Below are 20284 nucleotides of genomic sequence, written 5' to 3' on the forward strand. Positions count from 1 at the left end.
GACGCCAGCGCGCCCTCCACGGCCGGGTGGGCTGTTTGAGGAGAGTGCCGCGGCCGACGCGCTGGTCAGGGGGGCCGTGGCGGAAAAGAGCACTAGACTCTGAACCCTCGGGCTCCTTCTCAGCCCCAGACTCCCTTTGTCCCGGGCAAGCCGGCCTCGTTTACTAGCCTTCCAGTCCACCAGCGCAGACCCGGCCGCCCTCTCGCGCAGGGCTAGGCTGCCAGCTCCGGGACAATGCCAGCGCCTCTGCGACCTCGGGCCTGGCTACTCCCGCAGGCAGCGCAAGGCGATGTTCAACCCTGGGACCCACGCCAGGCCACCGCCTCCGGGCAGCGCCGGGATTGCTCTCTCCAGACATACTTTTAAAAGGTAGTCATTTTTCTTGGGAGGGTAGCTAGGGAAGGAGCGGCTAAGAGTTACTTGAACTCAGAAATGAGGGGTGTAGGTTGTGTTCTGCCCTGTGGATCTGGATTTGCACTTGCAATCTAAGACCTTAGCCTTCCCAGTGAAGTTGTTTTGCTTTATAAAAGTATCAGAAGCCATGGAGTCAGGAGTGGCCTGGGTTTAAATCCCAGTTTATTTTGCAACTTAACTACATGAGTCTGGGCAAGTTTTTAAACCTTTTTGAATGTTTCCTACACTAAAAAGCAAGCCTGCATCAACTGGGTTGTTTTGGAGATCAAAATCTTTGGCATGTCTGAGGAAAAGCTGGAATTGTTAGGTAAAAAGAGCTGACCAGAACCATAACATGCCTTTATTATGAGGAGGATCTAGCAGAAGGTCTCTGAACAAAGGAGGAAAAAGCAACATGTCAGAACAGGGAGCTTCTTTTATAGGAGCGGGGTGGGATTAGCCTGAGCTGGGGTGGAGTTGAGTGAGGTAGTATTAAGAGATTGGAGGAGCCTGTGACATCACTAGGCGGGGCTTATGACATCACCAGCTGCTAGGCGGTAGCGAGTATCAGGTTACTCTTTTGGCGGGAGAAGAGGCATGATGGGAAGAAGAAGCCTGTGCATTGTTGGGAGACGCCATATTTTAACATAGAGGCTGCTATTCCCTGTGGCAGCCATCTTAAGGCAAGGGAAATCTAACATTATAAGGTTTTGTTTTATGGTTATTGGGTGAAAGTCTCTTCTGGAGCTGCTTCAAATTGACAAAGGGACGAAGGTTGGGGTTAAACCTGGATCTGGTGGGGGCAGCGGCAGCGGTAGGTGGGGCTTCTTTTTTCTGCCAAAGCGGCGGATACCTTGCCATGACGAGTTCCGTGACCGTCTGGTTGGTAAATGTCCTTATGCATTCCTGCAAGAAATTTTGAAAACAGCGAAACAAGACAGGGCCCTATCATGATTAAAAGGCATATACAAACCAGTGGGCCTGGCAAGGGAAGTAGCCAAGGCATAATTTGGGGAAGCCAGAAATAGCTCTGGTCTAATCCCCAAGAATTCTATCGTCTTTTTCGCTCTTCTATGCGCTGCTGTAATTCTTTAATCTTTGTTTTAACAATCTCTGACTGGTTAACAAAATAACAGCATTCTTCACCTGGCACCTGGTGTGTTCTCCCTTGGGCCACTGTCAGCATGTCAAGGGCCCCTCTGTTTTGTGTATGTGCTGCCAAAGCGAGCACAAGGGGCCCTCTATTTTGTAACATGACTGCTGCTGGAGAATTTATTTGATCTTGTACCGTATTTAAGGACTGGCTTATTTTATCCATGTCTTCTGAAATCTCTATGGACGGGGCCTGATAGAAATGTGTGGACATAGAAATGCCCACTATCCCTTTTGCCATCCCAGTAGTGAGAACCCCCGGACCCATTAAGAAGGGGACTAGAAGGGGAGCTGCCCTTTTTCTGATTGTGTTCTGTTGGAGAACTTGTTTAGGCATCTGGGCTTCTATATAAATGATCATGGGGAGGGGCTGGGGATTAGCTCAGTGGTGCTGCCTCCTGCCTCGCAAGCACAAAGCCCAGAAAGCACAAAGCCCAGAGTTCGATCCCTGGTACCAAAAAAACAAACAAAAAACAAACAAACAAACAAAAAAGATCATGGGAGGGCTAAGGAAGGATATGCAGAAAGCATCAGACTGATTGAGGTATTGGAATGCCTCTTGATTACATATGAAGTACAGGCCTTTGGACAGGCAAATTGGATATTCTTGAGAGAGAAAACGGGAGCAAGTAAAATGAGTAAGGTTTTATCATTTCCTGTACATGCCAAGTTGGTTAGTTGGGTGGGGAGTGGGAGGCTTGTAGCAAAGGGTCCCAAAACTGTGGAGAGGTTGTTTTTATCAGGGACTGACACGTTAACATCTAGGGGGATGGGATTGGGGTGAATGAGTGGGGGTACACAGATAAACCCATCCAGCAGTCAAAAACTTTAGCTGGGAGGTAGTGGAGAGTGGTATTGATGTGGTAATCTTTTTGGGATTGGGTTATCTGGTTAACCACCTGGATGTCTATTCCTTTAAAGGGAGGTGGGCTGGTAGGTTGAAGAGCTCTATCACTCTTTTGGCCTGTCTGTTGACAACCTCCTTTAGAGCTGTATTTTGGACTACTCCCCCATCACTAACACTGATGGGTGCCAAGTAGCTCCAGCAGGCAATCTCACCAGGTTTTTAATTTTTTGTAAAACCGCTGTTAGAGACCATGGATGTGTGGATGATCTTACCTGTCCAATATTTTTGGCCCTCATAGCTGCAGAGGGTGGCACCTTTATAGCAGGAGTAACACATGGAGGAGTAGGACCAAAACTTTAAGGGACCATAATCTATTAGTCTGGCCCCACTCCAATCCATTGTCCAGAACTTTCCACCTTGTTTGCATTGTACCGGACAAGGAATTTGGGAGGTGGAAAGGGAAATCCCTAAAAGCAGGGAGAAGGCAAAGATGAGAGGTGAGGAGGTGAGTACATTTTAATGTAAGCAACCCAGAATATCACCCAAGAAGTGTGATGATAAAATAGTAAGTTGTTGCTAAAAGACACTTATCAAAAGTTTTCCAGCCCAGTGGGGTTGTGGCGGTGAGTCTGATTCCAAAGAGGAGCCTGGAAAGAGACAGTAAGAGAAAGCTGAGGATATTAGTGGGTGCCCCTGTGCTCAAGGTGTCACAGTATCCCGTGAGGCTTTCAACAGATAGGAGTGTCTCAGAGTGGGGAAGGGGTAAGTATAGACAGCAAACAAGGAGAAAAGAAAAGCGTCGTATCTCAAAACATGAAAATTCAGTCAGCATTCCCTGAAACCAGAGGTCCTGTATCTACCACAGAGTTGCTTGAGGGGTATCCTCCTGTGGGTGGAACCGAGTGATGTCTTCAAGGACACAGTCAAGGAAGGCCTGGAACTGGTGTTGTAGGAGAGTGTGCATCCATATTTCCTAGGAGCTGAGATGAAAACCAAGACTAAAATGCGGATGAAGGAAGGCATTGTAAGTTACAGAGTGACTTTTAAAAGAGACAGAACAACAACAAGGGAAAGTGCATTGTTCCCTTGAGTAATGATAGTGCAGGTGGTTGAATGAGACCAGAGAGTAGAACAGTATATTGTCAAAAGGCTTCCTTTTTTAGTGGGTTTAATATTGTTTTCAGGGCCAAGACTAGAAGTGATTGGGGCAAAAGTCTCTTAGGATCTTCAGCAGGAAGCAGACTATGGAGATCCTCATATAAAGTTTTTAGCCTTTTTTTTTTTTTTTTTCAGAGAACCATTTGCTAGGAAGAAGTGGAGAGACAATCTGTGTTCCAGGGCAATGTGCTGGAATGCCAGTACTTCCAGAACATTATGTATATAATTATTAATGGAGTTTGAAGATTTTTTTGGCAGTTCTTGAGGGTTTATGGATGATATCTGGAGGGAATGTGTGGGGATGGCAGAAGAGTTGTACCAAGACATGGAAGTGAAAGTTGGGGTGACTATCACCAGAAAAACAGGGCCAGGTCGTGACAGTCATATCAGGGCCTCTGCAGTAGATCTCTTGTATACCAGTCATTTGGGAGTGGAGTGGCTCAGTGGGATGGACAGCACAGAGATGAGAGTGTTTTACCTTTAAGTTCCCATGTGTCTTTTTCCCAGAAAGTGATGTTGGGAGCACAGAATGGACAGTTACCAGGTTGATAGGAAAGTCGATATATGAGGCTTCATACTGGTGGAATTAGAAATGGAGAAGAGGGTGGAGAAGAAGTGTGGGCCTAAAGCCAGCAGGCAGAGGGGTCTCTCAGACATTATTCCAGAAGTAGCCAAGAAACAGCCCCTAAGGAGATATCTTCTGGAATCTGTGGGAGGGTGTAGAACAGTTTGAGCATAGTAGGTCCTGTGAGTACAGAAGAGTACCTGAAAGTTTCAGGTTGTTTAAATTGATCTGTCTAGAGAGCTGGAGATGCTCTTTTTATTCTTGAGAGACAAAACCATGGTACCTTTTCTTTAAGCTTTACTGCTGTAGGAATAGTTAGGGAAACAGTAAAAGGTCCCTCCCAGTGTGGCTGGAGAGGTTTTGGAGAAAGGTTCTTAAGATACACTGGGTGATGAGTCAGAGGAGGGGAGAGTTTGATCTGCCAGAGTCTGAAGGGGGCGATGAACATAACTAAGTGTTGGGACACAGTCAGCAAGAGGTGGTGAGGGATTGGGTAAGGTCACCCATACATCAGCTCAAACGGGGTTAAGTTTAATGGTTTTCAGGGAGTTGAGTGTAGCCACATGAGAGCCAAGAGGAGGGTAATCCAATTTTATTTTAGTTCTATTGAGAGTTTGGTTAGTTGAGTCTTAATTAGCTCATTAACACATTCAACCTTGCCCGATGATTGTGGCCAATAAGGGATGTGGAGTTTCCAGTGTATGCTGAGTGCCTCTGTGACCTGTTGGGTAATCTGAGAGACAGAGGGAGGGCCACTGTCAAACTGAATGGAGCATGGGAAACCAAAGAGCGCCATTAAGAGTACTGAACTGCAGCAACTGCTCCTTCCGATATACGTGGAAGTTCCTCTATCCATCCTGTAAAAGTATCTGCCAAGGTTGGGAGGTATTTGACCCTCTTTATGGGGGCATATGTATAAAATCAACCTGCCAGTCTTCCCCAGGTGGCTGTCCCTTGAGTTGGTGAGTTTCTGAGTGTGTCTGAAGGCCACCCTGGGGACTAGTGACTGAGCAGATGGACCAAACTATGTTATTGTCTGTATGTGTGTTGCTAGGGATGGGTGGTATAGGCAAGGCCTGAGAAGTTCGCTCCCTATGTGGAGTGAACTATGTATGTCAGTGAGAAGAGTTATGACCTGGTTATCAGGTATGACATGGCATCCCGATACAAGAGATAATCATCCCTCGATGTAGCACATTTGTCTATGTATTTGGTCCTTTCCTGAGGAGCGTAATTAGGCTTTAGAGGTGGAATGATCAGCATTTGGTTTTGACTTTGAAGAGTAGGTTTTTGTGCCATTTCATAGGAGGTTTGATCCGCCCTGTGGTTCCCTTGAGTTATGGGGGAAGAAGAGGATTGATGCTTTTTACAGTGAATTACTCTTACCTGTGTTGGGAGAGTGGCTGCTTGGAGCAGGGTATGTATTAGACGTCCATTAACAATAGGGGTCCCTTTCGTTTTCATAAAACCTCTTTTTTTCCATATTGCATTGTGAGAGTGTAGGATGTGGTATGTATACTTAGAATCAGTGTAGGTGTTACCCTGTTTGTTGTGGGTCAGAGTGAGAGCCTGAGTGAGAGCCTGAATTAATTCTGCTTGTTGTGAGGGAGTATTGAGTGGAAATGGATTGGCCTCAATTGTCTGTGTTAAAGAGACTATGGCATATCCTGCCCCCTTCTGGCCACCTTAGTGGGACTCGAACTGCCATCAATAAACTGCCATCAATCAAATGTGAACTCTGGGACTGGGTTGGCCTCAAGATAAATTAGGGAAGAAAGGAAGTAGGTTTTCAATCATTTCTGTGCATGAGTGGGAGCGTGTCTGAATGGTCTTGGGGAGGAGTGAGTGAGGCTGGGTTAAGAGAGGGGCAGTACTGAAGAGAGAAGGATGGGTTTTCTATGAAAGTAGCACAGAACTGTTGTAACTGGGAAAGGGAAAGACGTGAGAGACTATGGTGAGTAAGTCTTGTGATAGTGTGACTTTACTGTTGTTGACCAAAAGTTAGTTTAGAGCTTTCTTGGGTGTGAAGGCAAGTGGCTGCCAGGGCACATAAACAGGTGGACCAGCCCTGTGTGGTCAAGTTGTTTAGATAGGTAAGCGACTCAGGTGAAGTGTGACCCAGTGTTTTGTCCCATACTCCCGGGGCTAGTCCCTGCTCATTCAGGAACGTAGAAAATGAATGATATTTGGAGGTCTGGGAGAGCTAAGGCTGAGGCATAGAGGATGGCAGCCTGAAGTTTGAGAATGGTCCCTTGATGGTTTTGTCATCTATAGGCTCATATGAGTTCCCTAGAAGCCTCATAGAGGGCTTTAGCAAGGAGTCTGAAACTGGCTATCCATAAATGAAGAAAGCCCACCAGCCCCAGCAAGGATGGAATCTCAGCTTTAGAGGAGGGGACTGGAACATCTTGAATGAGTTGTTTACAGTCTAGGGTGATTTCCCATTGTTGATAAGAATCTTTACCCGAGATATAGTACTGTAAGTTAGGAGAATTGGGCTTTATCCTTTGAGACTCAGTTAAGTAATGAGGCTATGTGTTGTTGGGAGAATTAAAGGGTGGGACTGCACAAGAGTAAGTCATCTACATATTGAAGTAGTGTAGAGGGAAACAGATCTAATTTCAAGAGATCAGCAGCTAACACCTGTCCACAAAGAAGTGTGGGCTATTCCAAAAGCCCTGTGAGAGAACTGTCCAAGTAAGTTGTTGGGAATGCCCCATATCAGGGTTAGTCCATGTGAATGCAAAGAGGTTTTGTCAGTTGGGGTGTAGGGGGATAGTGAAAAAAGTGTCTTGGAGGTCTAAGAGTGAAATGGCTTAAGGAAGAAGGAATACAAGACAATAGAATGTAGGGATTGGGAACCACTGGGTGTATAGGAAGTACAGCAGAATTAATGACCCTTAATTAATGGTCCTGTGTCAACTGGTAGGAGCCATTTTATTTTAGGACTGGGAGGATGGATGCATTGCAGGGGGAGTGAATTGGTCTGAGAAGTCCCTTATCAAGTAGGCCATTGATTATAGATTTTAGCCCTTTTAGGTGTCTCATGGCTGTGGGGTATTGTGGGACATTTTGGAATTGGGTGGTATCCTTGAAGGAGATCTGAATAGGAGAGTAATGTTTAGCAACAGAAGGGGTGGAGTTGTCCCAGACCGAGGGGTCAGTATAAGGGGTCATGGAAGGAAATGAGGCCAGGTTGGGGATTGAGAACAGTCAGTGGGGCAACCAGGAGCAGCAAGATGCCTGTAGGGTCTGAATTGACTGGGTGTGGAATGAGTGAGGCCTTGAATTTGGTTAGGGTGTCTCTTCCTCAGATGGGGGTAGGACAGCTAGGAATAACTAAGAAGCTGTGTGAAAATGTGCTGCCTAACAGAGAACAAAATAGAGGAGGGTAGTCAGTGGTTTTGAAGGAATCCCTTGAACCCCCACGATAGTTATTGTGGAGGGATGAGTGGGGACTGAATACTGTGATAAGGCCGAGTATGTAGCCCCCGTGTTGAGCGAGAATGAGATAGGCCTATCTGAGACACTGACGGTTACCCTGGATGTGATGGCCATGGGGGCTGTAGATGACCCTGGGCGTCATCAATCCTCTGTCGCCAGGCTGATGAGCTCTGGTAGAGACGTCTCTGTACCTGCTGATGGGCTTGAGAAGGGGATGACCTCTTACCTTTTTGTCAAAGGGGACAGTCAACCCTCCAGTGACTCATTTGTTTTCAGGTAGGACAAGAGCCAGGTGGTGGTCTAGGATAGGGGCATTTATTAGCCCAGTGTTCAGTCTTATCCACATTTAAAGCAAACTTCAAGGGGAGGGCCACCATGAGATGATATCCTCTTGTAGGAAAGTGGTTTACCCTGTAGGGCTGCTGCCAGCATCTGGTAATTAATCACCTCTTTTTGTTTTGCCTGTTCCTCAAGATTATTGAACACCTTAAAGGCAATATTGAATTTGGTCTTCATAGCCTATGGAACCTCTTCTACTTTTTAAAGTTTCTTCCTGATATCAGGCAGACTGCAATAAAATGAGCATTAATAACATTCATGCCCACATGGGATGTAGGATCAATTTTAGTATATTTTTGGAGGGCATAAGCCAATTGGGAAGGAAACTGACCTAGATTTTCCTGAGGTCCCGGGGTTATTTCCTTGATCTTATCAAAATTAACTGTCTTTTGAGAGAAACATTTTAGGCCCTCAGTGACACAATCAAACACATGATCTCTTAGGTCTTCTACCTGGGTCATTATGATCTCTTAGGTCTTCTACCTGGGTCATTATCCTGATAAGTCCAGTCAGTTGGACATCTATAACTGCCTGTGTGCCTACTAATTAGGTTGAGTCTATGGCATGGAAGTCATCTGCTGATGCTGGGTTTCCCTCCAGACTCTCTGGTACTCCCCTCTGGAGATAGAGTAGTTGAGAGAATTGTGTAGATATCCTGCCAAGTCATATCATAGCATTGAATAAGGTAGTGAAACTCTTTAATATAGAATTCAGGATCAGATAAAAAGGAGCCTAAATGTTTTTCAATTTGAGAAAGGTTGGAAAAAGAGATAGGAACATGTACTCTAACAATGCCCTGGTGCCAGTGACCTCTCAGAGAGGTATCTGTGTGGTTGGGGCCAAAGCTAGAAGGGTGGGGTAGCGAGAATGAGTGTGAGGTGGGGGATTGAGATGGTGGAGGTGAGGGAAGGTCCCAAGATGGCAGAGCTGGAGAAGGGTCCCAAGATGGCAGGGGTGAGGAAGAGTCACAAGATGGTGGAGGTGAAGGGGCACAAGATGGCGGATGTGAAGAGATACCCGAGGAGACAGAAGAAGAACTGATGGGGGGTTATAAGGAGGAGGTGTGAGTGGAAAGTGATCGGCTGGATCAAATGCATCAGAATCAGGAAGGGTAGGGTCTAGAGAGTTGGATGACGGAGCCTGGGCTATAATGAGAGGATGAACAGTTTTGACAGAGAGAGGGGCAAGAACAGAAGAAGATGGCTTGTATATAGGGGATTTCTGACCATTTGCCATTGCATTGATAAAAGTTGTACAAGTCATGCAATGTGTTAAAATCGAGAGTGCCGTTTTCTGGTCATTGAGATTCATTGTTTAATTTGTACTGAGGCCAAACTTGGTTGCATTAAAAAAATGAGTCATTTTTGCTTAAAGTCAGGACCCAGCAGTCCAAGGGAATGAAATTGTGCTGGGAGGCAGCCAAGAGGTGTTGAGGGAGGGGTTTTGGGTTGCTGGACACCCATGTTAGGGTGGGTGAGGAGGAGGTAGCTCCCTAGGAGTAGGGCAAAAAAGAGGAACATCTTTGTCTTTTTTGACCCTCCAGGAGCCAGTCCCCAGAAGAGGAGAATGAGAGGAATCAGGCCAGTGGGGTGTCCCTCAGGGGCACGGTCCTGGGCCTAGAGGCCTGAGGTATCTCTCTGACCAATCACTTTCTGAGAGGTCCCCAGAGGGTATGAGACTGAGACAGAGGACCGGAGTAGAGGGAAGCTAGCTACCTACTCACCCTGAAATCAGTGGCTGGTGTGGATGTGAGTTGTCAGCAATGGCAAAGGTAGAAAGTCCTGAGGAGGTCCTGGCTCCACAGATGTGGTCTGGAGGAGGCAACTGAAAGGTCAATGGACCCCAGCCAGTGGGGGATTGGCACTTAATTGACCACCTTCCTCCTGGGTTTTGGCACCAGATATGTTAAGTGAGAAGATCTGAAAACCAGAACCAGCCCAGAACCATAGCAAGCCTTTATTATGGGGAGGACCTGCCAGGCTGTCTCTGAACAAAGGAGGAAAAAGCAACATGGCAGAACAGTGAGTGAGCTTCTTTTATAGGAACAGGGTGGGCTTAGCCTGAGCTGGGGTGGAGTTGAGTGAGGTAGCATTGAGGTGGGAGGAGCCTGTGACATCACTGGGGGGGGCTTGTGACATCACAAGATGCTAGGAGGTAGCTAGTATCAGGTTACTGTTTTGGCGGGAGAAGAGGCATGATGGGAAGAAGAAAACTGTCTGTCATTGGAAGAAGTCATATTATAACATGGAGGCTGCTATTCCCTGTGGCAGCCATCTTAAGGCAAGGGAAATGAGTCCCTTATGTATGATCAAACTGGGGATTCCCTTTCTCTATAATATGAAAGAGGCAAAGGTTTTGTGCATTTAGCCTATCTTTCCCTAACTCAAATTCTTGTCCTTTAACTTTTCTAATCTTGTTCTTTCTGTAGGAAAGTTTCAAAGGCTTCAATTAATAGAACAGTCTTTAGAAGGGGCATATCCATTAACAGCTTAGCTTGAATTAGTTTAGGGACTACCTAGGGTGATGATGACAATAACAAGCATACACGGGCAGCAGAGAGAAGACAAGTTAAGGGTTTTCCAGCCCAGGGATCCCTAGTCTGGGCTGGGAGTAGAGGGGAAATATCAACGGGAAGGAAATTCAGGAAAGTGTTGGATAGAGGGAGAGATTGAAGAATTAAGAATCATGAGTAGATGAGACGGGAACACAACAGAGGCAAGGATGGATGTGGTATGGTTTTCCTCCAGGAAGGAGGAAACACTTCATTTGAAGGAAAGGAGAAAGGAGAGGAGAGAAAAGAGAGAGAGGAGGGAGGGGAGGGAGAGGGGAGAGACAGAGAATGACTATGAATGAATCCAGGGAGGAGAGGATGCTAGCTAAAACAGCTCGGTGAATTAGAGGGTAAAAGTGAGGCTTTGAAGCAGGTAGACGCAGATGTGCTCCTTGTCTTAGACACTTCATTTTATCCTGAACAATTAATGCATTTCCAATGATTGTCACTTTCCACATATATAAATGGGGACAATGATATCTAATTTAAAGAACCGATTAAATGAGATACTGCAAAATGCCAGAACATGCATGGTCTTGGTATAGGACTCTCTGCATATCCTCTCCATCTTCATCCTCATTGTTAACTAAAAGTGGGTTACCTGTGTGGGCTGGGGACTTAGACAGGGACCACTATAGGATGGTAGTAGCAAGAGCCACAAGGGCTCAATGGAAGTGAGGTGGCATAGATTAAGACCAGGATCAGGTGATGTCAAACAGTGTCTCCAACCCAGGATTAGGAGCAGAGAACACAGCCTGGTGAGGGCATTGTTATTAGGGCCTGGTTTTCTAGCTTAGCATATGATTACAGGACTACTGAGAACAGGCGGCACCTGCTATCTGCATTGCCAACAGCTGTACGAGGGGAAGAAAGAGGGGTCAGGTCCAGCGGTACCTTGGTGAGAAAGAGCTGACACCATGATGGGGAGTAGGAGGATGCTATTAAGGGGGAGAGACCTCAGCTGGGAGCTCAGCAGGGAAGCAGCCCAGAAATGCTAATGGGAAATGAGGCCACGATCCAGGGTCTGCAAGGTCACAGGACCTGATTTGTTGTCAATAGGGATTTTGAGGTCTTGAGAATCCCTGGGTGGCCAGAGATGATATGGACTAAAGTTATCCAAGGATGAACAATGAGGCCATTAGGAGGGTCAGTGGTCAAGAAAAGCCACGATGTGAAGATCTGGCCTTGCTAGAGTTGGCCTGTCCACCAGGGAGAGGGATAATGCTTGAAGGGAGATGTGGAGGTCAGAATCTTGAGCAGAGAGATATGTACATTGTGTTTGGCTTGAACACTGATTTTTTTTTAAAAAAATGAGCAAATACTTAAATCTTTTAATGGAAAAAAAAATCTTGATTTCTGGTTACAAGAGAATAGGATTATCTGGCAACCCTGTGTCTGTATTACCATATTCCTAAATGGCTGCCTCACTGTCCTTTTTAGAAGGGGATAATAACTTCAGTTTGCCACATTCCCCATTGTCCCCTGTTGATTCCCAGCCTTGGTGTTAATTGTCATTTAAAAACTATCCTTGAATTGTCTACGGTAGGAAAATGTTTCTATGTGTGAATAGAAATATACACCTAGATGCATTTGAGTTGGTGACCTTGATCTGGAGTAAGAGCCGTATCAGGAGATCGGGGCTTTTACTAAGTCGTGGAAGAGAGGATGCCACTTGTCCCAGGAGCACCTCATGGCCCTAGTGCCAGGTAGAGAATGGACATAGCAACTGGCGAAACATACTGAGGGTGTGTCAGAGTGGGTCATGGAAGTGTGACCTTGGAGTCTATGTCTGGTCCCTTGGCTCTTCCTCTGTGGCGCTATTTCCTCACTCTGTTCCCTAGCTGCCATGAACTAAGCAGCTTTGTTCTACCATGTTCTTCACACAATGTTTCTGCTTCAGAGCCAGCTAATAACTATGGACTAAGAATTCTAAAACTGTGAGAGAATAAACCCATCTTCAAGTTGTGTATGTTTAATATTTGGTCCCGGCGACAAACAGCTGACTGCTACAACCTCTTACTATAGAACTTGAAACTGTCAGATTTTCTGCTTTCAAGTCTCCCTTTCTAACAAGGGCAATTCCTAGGATTCAATTCTGGCCAATGGGACTGAGTGACAGTTTGCTGAGGGGCTTTGTGGAAAGATTTTCTTACCTAAACAAACAAGCAAGGTTCGTGAGAGGGAGTATCCACAGAACACCTCAGCCATGACTCCCATCTTGTGCTTGTGTGAGGACAATCTAAGCACCAGCCAAGCTGACTGAATGGAAGGCTGCCCAGAGCTGGGGTCCTTAATGCCTTTTTTGTGTCACTAAAACAGCCTTATAGTATCTACCTCTGGAATTTTTAATGTGAAGTAATACATTTTCCTCAGTGATTAGGCAACTTTAAGTTGAATATTTTGCTATTTGCCGCTTAAAGCATAGTAATACTGCCTCCAGAGCTGGGCTTCTAATGGGGCCCAGGGGCCTGAATGCAGGGGAGACTTCCAGCAAATGGATAAATATGTGGTGTATTTTCCTAGAGTGTCCATTTATCTTGATGATAGATTAAAAGTACTTTCATGTGAAAACAGACGTGGATCTTGATACAGAGAATAAAATTCACAAGATAAAGTAAAATCTTAAGGCTGCTCCTAGACAAGGATCCCCAGACCTTGGGAATATTAAAGGATGCGAATAAACAGTGTTATTCTTTCTTTTGTTGAGCACCAACAATCTAATTGTAAACTGCAATTGGTGCAATTAAATTAGACACAAGGGATCATAATTATTAAAGAATCTAAACTGGCAGAAAGACAGGACAATGGAAAGTTAGAGAGCTTTGGAAGTTTTAAAGAGAAGAGTATTCAAGTGGTTTCAAATACAGTTTTGTCTGGGCTGGTTTTCTCAGCTTCCTAAGTCCTGGTCAATGTCTTGCCATTGTTTTGTACTAGTGAAGAATACTGATTTTTTTCCCCCTTAGATGATTTCAGACCCACCAATGTTTGTTTCATGATTTATCTTTTGTTTTAGTTTAATAAGATAGTCAAAAGGCTGTAGCTTTTCTTTAAGTGGTTGCTTGAAGAAAAGCAGAAAATTGCCAGGAGTCAGACAAATGTTGAGACAGATTGTAAATACCTGTAGGGAAAGTATTTAAGCGTTTCCGATAGGAAGGATATTGTAAGTTTTACACTCAGAGGCTCTGCATCAAAGCACAAATCCTAGCTTTTCTTCTCACTTTGAGTCTTCTTAGACAAGGTCAGCACAAAGGATCTACTGTTTCCACTGGCATTTACATCACTACTTTATCTTGTTATTCCTGATTTTTTGCCAGTCATACTGAGAATTTCTCAAGGGCAGTGAACAAGAATAACCAAACCAACTTTGCCTCCTTGACAGTGAAGAATAGAAAGAAAAGACTCTCTCCCAGAGACAGGCTTTTCTTTTTCTTATTTTTGCTGTGTGTTTTAGCTTGACACTCTGTCTTTGACAACCCTAGGAGTCCAAGCTGATGAAAAGCTGAGTTAATTTTCTCTTCTACAACTCAACCTCATCTTTTTTTTTTTTTTTTAAGTAGGAATTTTGGAAAAGCATTTATTTAGGGACCAGTCCTATGAGGCTTTTTCATTGGGTTACAAACACAAACTCCAGGCCACTGGACAGAGGGTGTGGCTTCTGCCTCTTAGTGATGGCAGAATAAATGGCTGACAGTAAGAGGGTGGAAGGAAAGATGGGATTATCTCTGATTATTGTTGTCCCAGAAGCATCTGCTCTCCTTTGAGAAATATTTTTGTGTGCTAGCTCATTTTTCCAGATGTGTTCTGCCCCAGTAATTCTCTGTTTTAACCTTCAGTCTTTTAGAAGCCAGAGTGGGTTCTTTCTGCCTTATCCATTCAGTCTTTCAACAAATTTACTAAGTGCCAAATCATGGTTACAACAGCTGACATTCTATTTTCTCATGAGGAGGAGTAGGGTGGAATGGTCAGGACTTGGAGCCTGAAGTCTGATTGGGGTTGAACACTGGCTAGCTCAGTTATTAAACCTCTGCAGGCCCTGGTATAATAGCTCCAACATTTTTGTGAGGATTAAAAGCGCTGCATACACAGAGCTCAGCCCAGTACCTGCAGGACATAACAAGCCGGCAGTTGGTCATCATGGAATCACTGTTGTTCATGTTATCATTGCCATTAGTGCTCCAGGGCTCACCAACATCGTAGCACTATCATGAAGTTCTCCTTTTCAAGAATTTCTTTACATTTTTTTCTTTTGTAAGTTTATTTCTGCTCACCTCATTGGGTCTTTATGTGGACATTCAACACCTGCCAGCTGCCTTGAACTATGTTCAGTGCTATAGGGTGACAACAAGGCTCAATGGTTTTTCTAGGGAGTCTTTTATTGGAAGGGAACTGAATGTAGATATATCCAACACCAGGTAGAGTTACTGGGCTTGGGTGCTGGACTATTCTTCTAGAGTTGATTTCTAGGTTCTTTCTGTCTGAACAAAGAACTAAATGAAAGAAGCATAAACTGGCAAAATTTCACATTAAAGGTAGGAAAAATAAGATCTGCAAAGTGAATTTGGACCCAGTAAAAAAAAAAGAGAGAAAAAAATACAGCATAGGTTGGGGTATGGCGAAGAGCCCATAGCCAATGCGTAATGGCGACTGTCACTCTTTCCTTTTTTTCTCATTGAGCTTATTGGTACATTTTAGGTATACAGTACAGTTACATTCATCATTGGGATCTCGTACCTTTATGACAGGTCTTCCAGTAAAAAAAAAAGAGAGAAAAAAATACAGCATAGGTTGGGGTATGGCGAAGAGCCCATAGCCAATGCGTAATGGCGACTGTCACTCTTTCCTTTTTTTCTCATTGAGCTTATTGGTACATTTTAGGTATACAGTACAGTTACATTCATCATTGGGATCTCGTACCTTTACATGACAGGTCTTGGTTCTCATTTTTTCCCCTTGTTCCTGCCCTCCCTTCACCCCCTCCTCCATTCCCCGTTTACAAACACTTTATTTCCATTTTTTCATTTTCTCATATTTTTTCTTTTCCCTTATTTCCTTTCCCCACCCTTCCCACTTCCCCTATACCTTTAGCCCTTTTCTTCCTGTTTCACATTGTCAATTATACCATTAGGATCTTAATTATGCAACTGTCACTCTTTTATATTTCCCGCACTGTAGTCACATCCAGATCATTGCATCAAAAACCAGTTCAGTTCTTGCCAGAAGTTCACATGCCAGCCTTTGAGAACTGTTCTGCGCATGTGTCTCAGGAGTAATAGATTGCGCCTACTTTGTCATTCAGTCTTAGCCATACCCTACCTTCCTACCCCAGTAGGATATGCTTTAGTGGCTTTATATGCTAACCTGTAGGGGAGAATCTGTATTAGGAAAGATGTGGAGAATGACTGTGTATCTCTTCTGCTATGCATTAGAACTCTAGGTAAGTCACTGCTCTTAGACCTCTTTTCCTGTCTGTAAAGCCTTGGAGCTGGTCGGCATTTAAAAAATTTTAGATTAGCATTGACTACAAGAAGTGCCCACAATTTTGCATCGTGATCTTTACAACCACGCATATAACTGAAAAAAAGTTTTGCCAAACATTACTTACCCTTACTACATGAAATTCTCTGGGTCATCCATTTCCTTTAAAACTCTAGCTATAACCCATCATATTGACTTCCTGACCCTAATGATTCATTCTGAAAAACCCTGGAATAGATGTTTCCTCAGGGGCCTTTCAACCTGAACTTTCTGTAATTTTAGATCTACAGGGGCTATACAGGTTTAAAAGAAGAATAATTAATCTCCTAGAGTAATAACTAGTGAGAGCCCAGGTAAATTAAATTTAAAAATTACATATATGGTTAGCTCCCATATCAGCTTCCTGGAATTCAAGGACATTGTTTAGTGGAAAAGAAGAGCCTAGTTGTTGGAATTAATTTGCTGGAGCATCAACAAGTAAAAATGTACACTGCTCATTGGATTTGGGTTTTTCATTTGTGGAAAGAGAAGTAGTAATCCTGTCATCGAAGGTCATTCCCGAGTATGGGAATTCTGGAAAGAATCTACTTTTCTCAGGGAAAACAAAACAGAAACCCAGTTTATTTTAATCTCTAAATGGACACTGTCCTGTGGATGAGGAGACTGACTTCCCCGCTTAGGTAAATGTTTGTTTTTGCCCTAATGTGTTTGTGCCTTTGCTTGACTGCTCAAGAGATAGGCATCTAGAAACACAAACTTCAGGAGAAAAAAACAGGAGAACAAACAGAGCCCATCACCCAACCCCCAAACGAAATACCAACCAGTGACCTCCCATTCCACGCGTCCTCAGGTCGCCAGCCTTTGAGTTTACTTTCCTAGAGGAGCCCCCACTCACCAGTGGCCTGGTTGGGACTGCACCCTGTGGGGGGCTTTGGAACATCCAGCAAGTTCTTTTGAAGCACTTTCATGTTGTCAGAGTTAATTGGAAGATGATTCTCTCTTCTTTCTGTCTTAACAGATAGTTCTGCCTTGTCCTTTGCACCTAAGGAAACTCCTGTAATACTCAGTAATTTTTTTCCTGAGATCTGTGGCTCTTGTAAAGTCTATGTCTTTCAGAGTGTTTCCTTCAGTCTGGAACAAGAGTCTGATCAACACTGGAGGAGGAAGCCTCTTAGGGAAAATGTCAGTCTGAAGGGTCATGGATGCAGTTTTGGCTTGAAGTCAAGGCTTCTTTCCCAGGCTTTCCAGCTGTTATCTGCCTTCAATTTTAGTTAAGACCAGACTTGAGGTCAGTAAATTGGACATGTTACTGAGCCTGTCCTGCCTTTGTAAAAATGTGGTTAATAATGGTAGGAGATCTATAGGATTAAGTTATATATATGACATATAACACATAGAAAGTGTTTACAAAACATGGTAAGTTATTTAGTCCATGGTTAGTGTGGACTTGTTCATTATTTTAGGAAGAAAGTGACAAATTCAAAAATGGAGATAGAATGAAGCTAAAGAAAAATGACTTGCCTAAGGCCATGCTGGGAGGAAAAAGTTGAGAAGGTATGAGGTCCTGTGACCTAGCCTATCAAACCTGTAACAGGATGTGAGAGACAGGTTGCTACACAATCTTGTTGAAACAGAAGCAAGAGAGATAAATGCCTTTACCTTTGGAAAATGGGGATTAGAGGCACCAATCTCTTAGGCTTATTAAAGGGATAAGCAAAATGGAAAACTCTTGGTTACAACCTTGTACTAGGAGGCCCGTAATAAACTGGTCCTGGTTTTCAGCTCTTTTTACCTAACATAAATTATAAAACCAGCCTTTTCTGTCCAAAGATGGGACTTACTACTTTCTGGGTTCCAAGTCTTCCTCAAGGTAAGGAAATGGCAGTTTGCTCAAATACAATGGTCTTTTTAAGGCAGCTCAGATGTTTATCTTATCCCAATATTTACCCTATTGAATAGGATTTGGGTGGCTTATTTTTCTATTCCTCAGGGGAGTGAGGTTTCTCTGTGTTAAGTTGTATATCAACTTTTAAATGAAAAATGACCAAAACTAAAAAAAAAACTCTGTTCTGACCCCAGGGAGAAAAAGGCTCAGGTGAAATCTGGCCTGGATTCTTGTTTATCCATAACTTTGGAGGCAGGGATCCCAGGGGGAAAACCTGAAGGGGCTGAATAGGCTGAAGAAACTGAAAGGGTTTAGTAGGGCCTATGTCCATCCAGCCCTGTGGCAGGGAGGACCTGGGAAAGTTCCAGCCTCTAACCAGGTGAGTGTGGTATTTCATCACAAGCACAGAACACAATAGACTGAGGCAGAAATCCCATTCCTGTCCCCAGGTGACTCTAGGTCTGGCAGCTTTGTCTTAGGCTTTGTTAAACCCTCATACCCTTTATTTTTTCCCCCGTTTAACTGAAAGTAATCCCAGGAAATAGGATCTATGATAACAGCCTCTTCAAGTAAGAGGGATAATAACCAAATTAGTCCTGAGGGTGTGTCCAGCTATCATCTCTCTCCTTAGACTGGAAGATGTTAACTCACAGTATTCTCCAGGACCACTACCAAAGGTTTCCTCTTCAAATAAGACTCAAGACAGCAAGTGTGTATTCAGAATGTCCAAGTTTTCAAGGCTCCTTAGCTAGGACTGCAAACACTAGATACATTATTTACTCAGTTAATCCTCTCAGCAAACCTGAAAGATTGGGTTTTACCGATGATGAGGCACAATGAAGTAAGGTCGTGTTGGGAGTAAGTAGTTAGTGAGTGACAGAGTCAGGGTTGGGAAGTGTGTCTGGGTAACTGCCAGAGAAGCCCTTGTCAGCACTGTGCTCTTAGGACAGTTTGGGATTGAATCATGTTGTGGATGTGCATAGGTGGTGGGTTTTAGTCTTGTGTAAATTTCCCCTAAGTTCAAGTGACATGACTGGCCAGATGAGGTGAGAACAAAAATATCATCCATAAGTTTGGAAGTTAGGTCTTAGCTGTTAGATTTTCCTTGCCTTGAGGTGGTTGCTACATAATGCCCTGCTTCCCATTTACAATATGACTTCTTCCACCAAAAGGACAACCTTATTCTTCCCAAAATACCCCTCTCCCCACCAAGAGAGTAACCTGATGCTTGCTACCTACCTCCCTAGTAACTAGTGATGTCACAGACTCCTCCAATCCCTTACTGATATATCACTCAACCCCATTCCAGCTCCTACAAGCCCCACCCCAGCTCTTAGAAGAAGTGCTCCTTGTCCTGGCCATATGGCTCTCTCTCTTTTATTTGGAGATAGCCCAGCAGATCCTCCCATAATAGAGGCTTGTTCTGGTCCTGGTTTTTGGCTCTTTTTATCTGACATTAGCACGTATTGTTTGTGTGGTACAAACTAAAGTCTTTGCATTTCCAAAAACTTTAGAAGTCTCCTACAATTTAGTTCAATCCATAGCTACTGACTGAGAACCTTCCATTTGCCTGGTACTTTTTCTTTATATTGAGCTACAGGACATAGACACATATACACACAAAAGAACAGATTTGATAGCATTAGCAATAGCAACTCTGATGTACTGAAAATGCTACAAACAACATTAAAATTAATAGAGTAGGAGAAAACAATATACCATATATGCAAATATAGGGGTCCATGTGCATAATATGTAAAGAGCACCTATAAATCAATAAGAAAATAATACACCTCATGGGAAGATGGGCAAAGAATAGTAACAGGTTATTCCTAGAATAAAAGGACCCATTCTTTAGATTTAGACTTGAACCAGAGAGGAAAACATATTCACAAATGGTAAGTGTTGTAAAAACAAACAGGCATAGAAGAAACGCAGTATCTTATAAATCACTTTCTGAAGTTTGACTGATAGCAAACATCATCTGGGTCAAAATATCTCTTAATAGGTCCTTAGATGTAAGTACATATGGTATGCATTCAGCTCTCTGTATCTATTGGTTCCACATCTGCATAGTCAACCTATGAAAGATTACGAAAAATATGTCAAAAATATGAAAAAAATTTCATCTGTAATGAACATGTGCATAATCTTTTTTCCTTGTCATTATTCCCTAAACAATGCAGTATTACAACTATTTATATAGCATTTCCCTAGTATTAGGTATTAAGATGTGGGATGATTAACAATATATGGAAGGGACCAGGGCTTTAGCTCATTGGTGTCACCGCTTGTCTTGCAAGCACAAGGTCCGAAGTTCAATCCCTGGTACCAAAAAAAGAAAAAAATATATATGGAAGGATGTTTGTAGGTTATTATAAATACATTGCCATTTATATAAGGGTCTTGAGCATTATATTATATGTATTATATATATATATATTATATATATGCCTCTGAGATTTGAATAACTTA

General features: G+C 43.6%; 1 long non-coding RNA gene across 3 annotated transcripts in view; it reads left to right on the top strand.

Moving 5' to 3' along the window:
• The first annotated feature begins 6 nt into the window (after positions 1 to 6).
• LOC104849646 overlaps positions 7 to 20284 on the top strand; it is a 133101-nt gene continuing 112823 nt past the window's right edge. For all 3 annotated transcript variants that reach the window (XR_002024788.1, XR_002024789.1, XR_002024790.1), the window contains exon 1: positions 7 to 369. This is a non-coding gene — a long non-coding RNA (uncharacterized LOC104849646). The remainder of the gene's footprint in view (positions 370 to 20284) is intronic.

Source organism: Fukomys damarensis, unplaced genomic scaffold (assembly GCF_012274545.1).
Source record: "Fukomys damarensis isolate Sample0158 unplaced genomic scaffold, DMR_v1.0_HiC HiC_scaffold_29, whole genome shotgun sequence".
Classification (NCBI taxonomy): domain Eukaryota; kingdom Metazoa; phylum Chordata; class Mammalia; order Rodentia; family Bathyergidae; genus Fukomys; species Fukomys damarensis.